The sequence below is a fragment of the Rana temporaria genome, chromosome 2 (genome assembly GCF_905171775.1).
Source record: "Rana temporaria chromosome 2, aRanTem1.1, whole genome shotgun sequence".
NCBI lineage: Eukaryota > Metazoa > Chordata > Amphibia > Anura > Ranidae > Rana > Rana temporaria.
In genome coordinates, this window is record NC_053490.1 from 191582679 (window position 1) to 191593450 (window position 10772).

Sequence of the window (10772 nt, forward strand, 5' to 3'; positions counted from 1 at the left end):
TTTCTGCGATACGGCACTGCAATGCTTTAATTGAAAATTGAGCGATCATGCGATGCTGTACACAAACAAAATTGACGTCCTTTTTCCCCACAAATGGAGCTTCCTTTTGGTAGTATTTAATCACCTATGCGTTTTTTATTTTTTTCGCTATAAACAAAAAAAGAGCGACAATTTTGAAAATATATATATTTTTTTTACTTTCTGCTATAATACATCTCCCCAAAAGAAAAAAAAATGTATTCATCAGTTTAGGCCGATATATATTTTTCTACATGTAGCACTACCCCAGAAGGAGCTGCTGAGTATTTTTGGGTGGCACATTACCTCTATCTTCTCGTTGTCCAGGATGGTAAAGAGAGTTTAAAAAATTCTAATGTCCCCACGATACGCTTCTTTTTCTAAGATTTATTTGTAGAACTTAGTAGAATAGAAGTTGGAGGGGTGGAAGGGTAGGTAAATAGGTTCAGGTGTATAGTCACAAATAGGAAACACTCCTGCTTCCAGCAAACAGTTCTCATTGCCACTCTAGCCAGAGTGGGTATTGCTCACCCCGGATAGGTCCCTCTCACTGGCCTAGCAGCAGGAATGACACACGGAATAAAGTACAGTCTCTGCCACAGACCTTCCTTTATAAGGACAACCTTCAAAACGGTGAGCCATGATAAAAGAGAAACTCTACCATTTCTCCCGATTTGCCTCGATCTCCTCCATAGTTGCTTCTGGCACATAGGGAAACTCCCACCCGTAATCAATAGCTACTCTTTTCATTAGTATTCGTTGCAGACGGGCAAGTTTGGGTAGTGTGCAGGAGTGTCCCAGTCCCGGCATTACACAAGCCTCTGGAGATCTTTCCAGAACAGGCGTCATAATTGTAGGCGCATCTTTTCTGCCAGTAACAATACCTGCATCCATGACAACTTCTAGATTTACACCCAGGGTTTCCGCCCAAGGCGTTGTGTCCCCAGAGTTCATAGGAAAACATTTCCCTGAACTACGGGTAAAGGCAGCATTAAATCTCTTGTCCCACTTCAACTCTGGCTCAAACCAGTGATCATCACCGGCATCTGACAAAGAGTCCATCTCAGAGCCTGCATACTCCTCCACAGGCAAATATGTATGCACAATTTTTATCACTTTATCCCCAGCCTGCTTACCAGTCCCTGTCGCGGTCTCCACGAGGGTAACATCTTCCTCAGAGTCCAGTTCTGGTAGATGCTGGGGTAGGCCTTGACCACAGCCGTGAGAAGCCTCCATGAAGCCCACCTTCTTCCCGGCAGGCATGGCAGGTACAACCGCCGTACAAACACTCTCTGTAACAACATCTGCTGGTGGCTCAGAAACAGTTGCATTAGCGACATCTTTGCTGGTGTCACTCACCATAGCAGGCACGGCAGGTGTAGAGCTGGAAGTAGGCCAGGAAATGGCTAAAGTGATGGTGCCTGTAATCCAGTACACCCGATAGGCGTGGGGTGATCCGGTAGGCTGATCCACCGCAAACAAATACTCTCCACACTGAAGACATCAGCCGAAGGGTCAGAGCTGGACCGCTAATCCTTTGCATCGTGGGCATGACACACAAAGCGCTTCCATATTACCACTGGTATATAGCACGTAACGCCCGTATCCGTCAATGATGCTCCTGTTGGTGCAGAACTCACACTAGCTCCGGCCTGGAACATTACAGACCTCGGTCCTGCTGATGGCGATCGATGGATACGCCGATATGACTGCTTGCGATCTTCACTCTACGATCTAGCAATTAAGACTTTTTCTGCTTCAGACACACTCACGTCTCACGCAGGGGTTGGTAACTCCTCTCCCTTTCAGTTCTTTGCGTGGCACGTCGCTCCATGCACCTTTCTCCGTTGCACGTGCAGCCAACACCTCTGCCAAGTAACCTGACCTTAACCCCTTTGCAAGCACAGTTCAACACCCTGACAAGCTCAGACTCTCAATAGCGAAATAACATTTCCAATCCCGTTGCGAGAGGTAACAGCCTATCCCGGACGAGCCCCCACGTGTAGCATTAGCCCTGAAGGAGCTGCTGAGTAATTTTGGGTCTGTACTCTGCCTATCAACCCCAATATATTTTGCTCGAACCCTCCCGTGAACCCACTAGTTGGGAACTACAATGATATACACAGTAAATAAATTGCAATTAATTATGGTTACCTTATACCGCCTGTCCTGAAAGGTAACAGATAAACTCCACACACAACTTCTGATTAACCAAAAGGTAATGGTTCACTTGTTGAGAAAAATAAATAAACACAGTTAAACAGGTACAGTGGACTGCTTACAGGGCCCTGCAAGAGTCAATAATAGATATCAAACTGGTTCAAATGTCACAAACCAGAATACAGACCCATGTAAGCACATGGTGGAGGGGTCTCTCCAGTACAGTACTATCAGCACTGAAGTACCTCTCCCCCAGGCCTCGCCCAGATCTTAGTAACAGCAATACTGTGCAAAATGAGTATGAACTAATTACTCTATGTATAAGAGTCTATACCTCTTTAACTCCCTCTAGTGGGTAGTCCTTGGACATGTGTCCTAATATGGTGGCCTAGTTGATCAAACTAAGCCTTTCAATCGTTCCTTAACAGTTGATCGATGTCTTCGCTAGCATTGGTCGATGCACATAAAACAATTTGTAATCCAATGGGAGTAAGTGAACTGGAAACGAACGTTTGAGTAAGTATGGTGTGTTGGCAACGCTAGCGCCAATTCCTCTGATGCACAGTCACTGCCGGATGCTACGTATCCTAGCACGTGGCCTGTCAACCTTCAAGTAACAATGATGAGTCTACTATATCCACCTTCCTGCGACACAGTTATGATATTGTTGGGTCCTTCTCACCCAATGAGGCCTCGCCTCTCCGGTATGCTCCCTCTGTAATATTCGGGTCTCAGCCTCTCCGCAACTGACAGTCCCTGGTCTTCCGCGCAGCCGTCACAAATCGCTGGTCAACAGATGCCACTCGTTGCAATGGAATGTAGGCCAAAACACTCCATGAGGGATCCCCTCTCAGGATGGGCGATCCACGCTGGCGACTGTAGGCCCAGGCTTCTCGGGCCTAGGTTTCCTGGAAGCAGGTCTCTGCACAAGCCTTCCGCTTGCTAGGAGAGGTGGTCCCAAGAGAGCGAGCCAAAGACTTGTTCTTCCTTAAATCCCCTCACCCCGCAGGCTGTGCCGGGTGCAAAGCACTTTGGGGTGGCACAGTTGCACTCTTGGCATCGTAGGCTGTCTAATACCCAAGGCGATGGAGTCTTTATATCCCCGCACTTCAACTCCCATAATCCATTGCTTTAATAAAGTAAAATCAAACAAGAGATGGCAATATAACAATTGTCCAACGGAGGGAGCTGAGTTACTTCTTAACTATAAACGGTAGTCTTTCAGCCACATTGTAAAGTAGCACCTTGCTAAAATATTCTTAATTGAAAAAAATCACAATAGGTGTATATTGATTGGTTTGCGCAAAAGTTATTGTGTCTACAAACTACAGGATTGATTTAGGGACTTTTATTTTCTTTATTGTTTTTACTGGTAATGTCAGCAATCTGCAACATTGCGGCAGACAAATCTGACACCAAATTACACTTTTTATTATTACATTGATCAGTGCTATAAAAATGCAATGATCAATGAGTCCGTGGGACCCGCGGGCACTCTCCGGCACCACATGCTATCCTATTCTTACGGACTGACATACAGGTACCTCAGTTTGCGCAGGAGAGCCATTCTTTTTTTTTTTTTTTTTAAAGGGAGAGCCATTCTGTAGCTGTACAGTGGGGATCGAAAGTTTGGGCACCCCAGGTAAAAATGTGTATTAATGTGTATAACGAAGCCAAGGAAAGATGGAAAAATCTCCAAAAGGCATCAAATTACAGATTAGACATTCTTATAATATGTCAAAAAAAGTTAGATTTTTTTCCCCATCATTTACACTTTCAAAATTACAGAAAACAAAAAATGGCGTCTGCAAAAGTTCGGGCACCCTGCAGAATTTAAAGCATGCACTGCCCCCTTTGCAAAGCTGAGACCTGCCAGTGTCATGGATTGTTCTCAATCATCGGATTTCTTTATCAACAAAATTGAAAAAATTCGGGTAAGTATTCGGCAAAACAATACTCCACTCAGCCCCCTCTTCAATCAAAACACTGACGAAACGCCTCTACAATCAACTAAGTTCACTTTGGAACCCATCTCCATTGATACCACTAAAAAATTCATTGGCGCGCTGCGCAACAGCACAGCACCCAATGACATCATTCCCACCAAGCTACTGAAGGAATGTGCCGACATCCTGGCGCCTCCGATCACACAGCTTATAAATCAGTCATTTAAGGAAGGCATAGTGCCTTCCCTGCTGAAAGAGGGCACAATCCTGCCGATCTTGAAAAAACCTAATTTGGATCCTATGGACCCAACTCACCGCCGTCCCATAACAGGTCTAAATGCTCTGTCCAAGATAATGGAGAAAGTGGTGGTAAATCAGCTGCAACAGCATCTGGATACCCACAACCTACTCGATCCATTTCAATCCGGGTTCCGTCCCGGACACGGGACAGAAACGGCCTTACTGAAAATATGGGACGATGCGCTCGAGGCCGCAGACGAAGGAGAATCGTGTCTCCTGGTTCTGCTGGACCTAAGCGCAGCCTTTGACACAGTAGACCATAAATTGCTACTGAGACGACTAACAGAAGTCGCCGGAGTCTCAGAAGATGCCTTACCATGGTTCTCCTCTTTTCTCGGAAACCGATCACAAACAGTGAAACTGGGATCTTTCACGTCAGAAAAACGCACGGTGCCATGTGGGGTCCCCCAAGGATCCCCCCTATCACCGGTGCTGTTTAATATCTATCTTCGTCCTCTCTTTGATATTATCAGTAGCCAAGAACTACTCTATCACTCTTATGCAGACGACACGCAGTTGTATTTTCGCATCTGCCAAAAAAAGGATCATCATCTCAGATTAGAGAAATGTCTCTCTTCAATAGAAAACTGGATGACTAAGAGTTATCTCAAACTCAATAGCGCTAAAACAGAACTCTTTATGTTCAATGCCAGTCGGAAGAGACAACCGACAACAAACTGGACACCTTCGCCCATCCTGGGTCAGACCATCTCCCCTAGCTCCAAAGTCAAAAGTCTAGGAGTCACGTTTGACACCTTCATGACAATGGACGCACAAATAGGGTCAGTAGTCAGCGGGACGCACCATTTGATGCGCCTACTACGCAGACTTATTCCATTTATTCCCAAAGAAGACATAGCAGTCGTGGTGGGAACAATCGTGAATTCCAGACTGGACTATGCAAATGCCCTTTACCTCGGGCTCCCCAAGTACCAAATCGCTCGTCTTCAAGTCGTACAGAATACGGCCGCTAGACTGGTGACTGGGAAAAAATCTTGGGAATCAATCTCACCTTCACTGAGATCCCTTCACTGGTTGCCAGTGAAAGACAGAATTGCATTCAAAGCACTCTGCCTGACACATAAGTGCATCCATGGGAAGGCTCCTAGATATCTATGCGACAAGATCAAAACGCACAATTGCAACCGCATTCTGCGATCCACCGACCAAAATCTGGTCAAGGTTCCTAAAACCAAATACAAGTCCAAAGGAGAAAGAAGGTTTGCTTTCCAGGGCCCCAGGCTTTGGAATGCTTTACCAACCAGCATTCGGTTGGAGCAAAACCACCTGTCTTTCAGAAGGCAGATCAAAACCCTGCTGTTCTGAAGGCATGAGACACAAACAACTAGCGCCCAGAAGCGATTCAGTTCGCATGTGCCGCGCTATATAAATTTTTCATTCATTCATTCATTCATCGTCTGGGAAGACCAGGTGATGTCAATCTCAGGCCTTGTACTCACGACCGGATCTGTGCGCTGGAAACTGTCTGCCCGACAGTTTCCGGCGTACAAGGCTGATTTGTGTTTTGTTCCGCTGGCGTGTACACACCAGCGGACCAAATTCCCGTCGTACCGGAACGCGTGCACGTAAACTACGTACGACGTCACTATAAAGGGGAAGACCAAAGTTAATGGCGCCGCCCTCTGTTCCTCTTTTGCTAGTTACGGGTTTGCTCGTGTTAGTGAAGGTTTGGTTAGAGCTGATTCGCGCTTCTCGGTCTCCAGGCTTTGACAGCGTGTATTCACGGGTTCAGTGCGTGTGCTTGCGGTAACGTAGTTGTCATTCGGCTATAGGCAAGCAGGTTGTTTCTGCTTTAGCAGTTGCATCCTGTGCGCTCGTATCTGTTTGTCACGCGTTTGTCGCAGGTAGTGCTGGATTTGCGAGTGCTTTCTGTTTCAGTGTGTTCTTGACTGACCAGCCGGCCGGTTTGAAGCCATGATGGAGCAGCAGCGTCAATTTTCGCGAGTTGGTGCTGTTTATGGGATGGCTGCTGGATATGTTCATTTGTCCAGTACTTTGGCCAGAAACAGGGGGCGGAGGCGTTTCTGGACCAAGAATTGGTTGCGCCAGCGTGACCAGTTCTCACATATGCCTCTGCTTAGGGAACTCCAGGAGAATAATCCTAATGACTTTAGGAATTTTCTCCGCATGACGGACCCCGTATTCAACCGTCTGCTGGATCTTCTGTCCCCCTATATCACGAGGCAGGACACTGTGATGCGCCAAGCCATCACGGCCGAGCAGAGGCTTATTGCCACGTTGCGGTACCTGGCGACTGGGAGGAGCCTGCAGGACCTCAAGTTCTCGACAGGCATCTCTCCGCAGGCGCTTGGGGTCATCATACCGGACACGTGTGCTGCCATCATCAAAGTTATGCATGAGGAGTATATTAAGGTAAGTTTCCTGGCTCTAATAATGTGGCCAACTAACTTTATTTTTATTTTCCCAGATATGCTGTGTGTTTAACTAACGTTACCTTTTCTCCCTATGCATGTTGATATCAGCTTTACATGTTTTATTCTTGGCCTACCTGCATATTTGTCCCTTACCCAATATTAACCTGTCCAGCATGCTATCCTAGGGACAAACCCACCTTGCCATTTTTTCAAACAGGACTTTTTGGTTTTTGTGTCCCCCCCCCCCCCCCCTTCAAACTTTTATTGTCCCCATCAGAGGGCTGTGGAGTCTCTTAATGAAGTGGCCCTATATATTTCATTTCCCAAATTCTCCATGCACATTTTTCTAATGCAATTTTAATACTGTGAACTGTCACAAGGATGCTTGTAGGATGTTTTTGTTACAAAGTACTAAATCTCTTTTTTTGTTTGTCCCCACAGCTACCCTCCACACCACAGGAATGGCAGTCTGTGGCTTCCCAATTTGCCCAGCGGTGTGATTTTCCAAACTGCGGTGGAGCAATAGATGGGAAACACGTCCGCATTGTGCCCCCACCCCGCTCGGGGTCCTACTATTATAATTACAAGGGTTATCATAGTATTGTGTTGATGGCGGTGGTGTCGGCACAGTATGAGTTTCTATATGTGGACGTGGGGAAGAACGGCCGGATGTCTGATGGGGGAGTGTTCGCACGGACTGATTTCTATGATCGTCTCCAAGCTGGTGGTCTGGCATTGCCACCAGATGAAGATAATGTGGAAGGACTTCCGTTTGTGTTCCTAGCGGACGAGGCTTTCGGGCTTGGTCCTCACCTCATGCGGCCTTTTCCCCAGAGGACCCTCACCTCAGAGAGGAGTGTGTTTAATTTTCGGTTGGCCAGGGCTCGGAGGGTAGTCGAGAATGCCTTTGGGATACTCACCAACCGGTTCCGCCTGTTCAGGACATCGATACATCTGGCGGAATATAAATTGGACACCGTTGTATTTGCCTGCTGCATTTTGCACAACTTTTTACGCAGGCACTCCCAGACGTACCTACCCGACATCGGTTCTGAGGCAAGACTACCCTCAGATCCCCTTCCCGGGCTGGACACTGGTCGCGCTGGCTTGGCCCCCCAATCAGCTCGTGAGGTACGCGACAAATATGTTGAGTACTTCATGGGTCGGGGGGCCATTGCTATGCCAGATCATATTTCTTTCTAATTCGGCCCCCAAAGAAAGGAATATTCTCTCAAATAATAAATAATTAGACCATTGGACTTTATACAGTTGTTTGTCATTAATGCTTTTTCTCTTTTTCTCTGTCTTCCTGGTTCTCTAACTAACTTCTTCAATTGTAATGCATAATTGATTTCTCCACTTTTAGTAACTAACCACATTTTGCACAGTATTCACTCATCTACAAACAGGGTATTGAGTCTAGAAATAATAAGCAACTCCATTTGTAAATTTTGAGGTCAAGTATTTTAATTTTTGCTTGTTCATGACCCCAAAAATTATTTTATATTTTTTTCATTACTCCCTGCTTTTGTACTTAGGAGTCAAAAAAATTTTTTTTTTTTTTTTTTTTTTTTTTTCAGGTAATTCAACCAAAAATATTATGCAGATTATACATTTATTAACAAGTTCACTTTTTTTTTTATCAAATATAGTTAGATTTATTGTTTACATATATATATATATATATATAGATTATATTTGGTGGGGTGTTTAGCGCCTTAATTTTTTTTTTGGGCATATTTTTTATGCACAAAAAACAATAATTTTTTTAACATTTTTTTTGTTTTTGGTGTGTTTTTCTAAAACTAAATTTTTAGGTGAGAATTTGGAGTCAAATCTCTACTTCACTAAATTCAGTGATTAGAGAGATTTATAATTCTATATATATATATTTTAAATTTTTTACCGTTGTTTATTCTTTATGGTCTAAACTTTATAGTATCCCAAAATGTTCAACATGGTCAAAAAGTAACAAAATCCTATTCCAAAAATATAAAAACTCACAACAGCAGTCAGTCATGGTGTGCTTTCACACTGGAACACGCCAAAATTGGAAGATACACACATTCAGTGCAAACTCGCCAAATGTCATTGGTTCAACAGACAAATGGCCACATGTGCTATCTGACATCATGGGTGATCAATGTCTGTGTTTTGTGGGAGCAAACCCTTCCTCTCAACTACTTGAGGATGGAGGAGGGGGTTGGACCCACAAAGCACAGACATTAGATATTCTGTGATGGCAGATAGCACATGTTGGCACACTGTGTGTGTATCTTCAAATTTTGGCGTATTCATTATTCAAACTGTAAAAATGTTTGTGGGGGCGGGGGATGGGCGGGGGGTGTTTCAGTCTTTGACACGGCCCATCATGTCAATAATGTTCTTAAAATTAGATTCGATGACCATCATTCTTTGCCGCATATTGTCCATTTCCGTGCTGCATTCCAAAAGCACATTTGTTACATTCTGTTCCATGAGAAACATCCTTTCACGCATATTGTGCATTTCAGTGCTGCACTCCATTACCTGCTGAATAATTATAGCAGCACTTGCACGTGAAAATATTGGCACACCATCCTCCTCCCCTAAAACCAACAAAAAAAAAGGCATTTACAACATTATTTTTCGATGAGGCCTATCTACATATGTTTTTTTGAATCAAGCTAGGGTGACACTGACCTGATGGGCTTCTCCTTTCCACCTCTTCGACATCTTCTATCACTCCTCCTTCTTCCACCACCTCCCCATCATCTTCAATCACTCCTCCTTCTTCCACCACTTCCCCATCATCTTGGACTCCTCCTTCATCCATCAATCCACCTTCTTTCAATTCGCCAAATTGTTCTTCCGCCACTTGCCCTTCATCTGCTATGACTTCTAAGTCCAAAATTACTTCTTCCTCCTCTCTTCCTTCCTCCTTTCTTCCTTCCTCCTCTCCTTCCACATCCTCTTCTCCTTCCACATCCTCCTCTCCTTCCACATCCTCTTCTCCTTCCACATCCTCTTCTCCTTCCACATCCTCTTCTCCTTCCACATCCTCTTCTCCTTCCACATCCTCTTCTCCTTCCACATCCTCTTCTCCTTCCACATCCTCCTCCTCCTCCACATGTTGAGATGGCAGATTTTGGCCTTGTCTGGCCCTCTCTGCCTCCTCCAAATGCTGGCGACTTCTTTCCCCTGAAATAAAACAAAAAAAATGTAGACTCATCAGCACACAGATATTGGAGAGCATAAATCGCACACATTGCTTAGAAGATGCTTTCATTTAGTTACTTTTATCTTTCACCAAACCTACATTTAGCAATTACTTCTATATGGCAAGCTCTGATCCTGCCCCTTTTTAGCAAAGTGACACACATGGATGTCCCCCCTAAACTGTATTTCTGGGAGACCCTACCAAAACCCATTTTTTATTTGTGGAGACACAGGTGCTCTGCATTGCAGATGTGAAAACATCTGCTTTAGTACCACTGTTTTTAGAATGTATCCTGTTTGCCTTTCCCATTCTCATACTTTTTTTTTCTAGAACTAGCTTTTACACAATGTTTACAAACAAAGTTTTTGGCCAGTGAGCCATGTCCAGGTGTGTTGTTCCTGGAATAACCGAGCCTTTCTGATAAACTATGTGATGTTACGTTGTTTACTAAGAACACTGTTTGTAAATATGTAGTTATTTATGTCCTAAAAAATAAATGACAACATGTCTTTAAAATTACAAGCAGGCCAAGGAGGCAGATGGTGAAATATACATGGCAACACATTATTGCAGACAATCACCCCCCCCCCCCCAACCCCAATATATATTTACTTACTTTTACGCAGAATTTTAAGTATTTTCTTCATCTGATGTGGCTCCCTCAATTTTAAGTCTGACCATCGTTTCCTCAGCTGTTCCTTGGACCTGGTGATCCCAAACATCCTCTGCATTCTCCTCGCCACCTTGTCCATA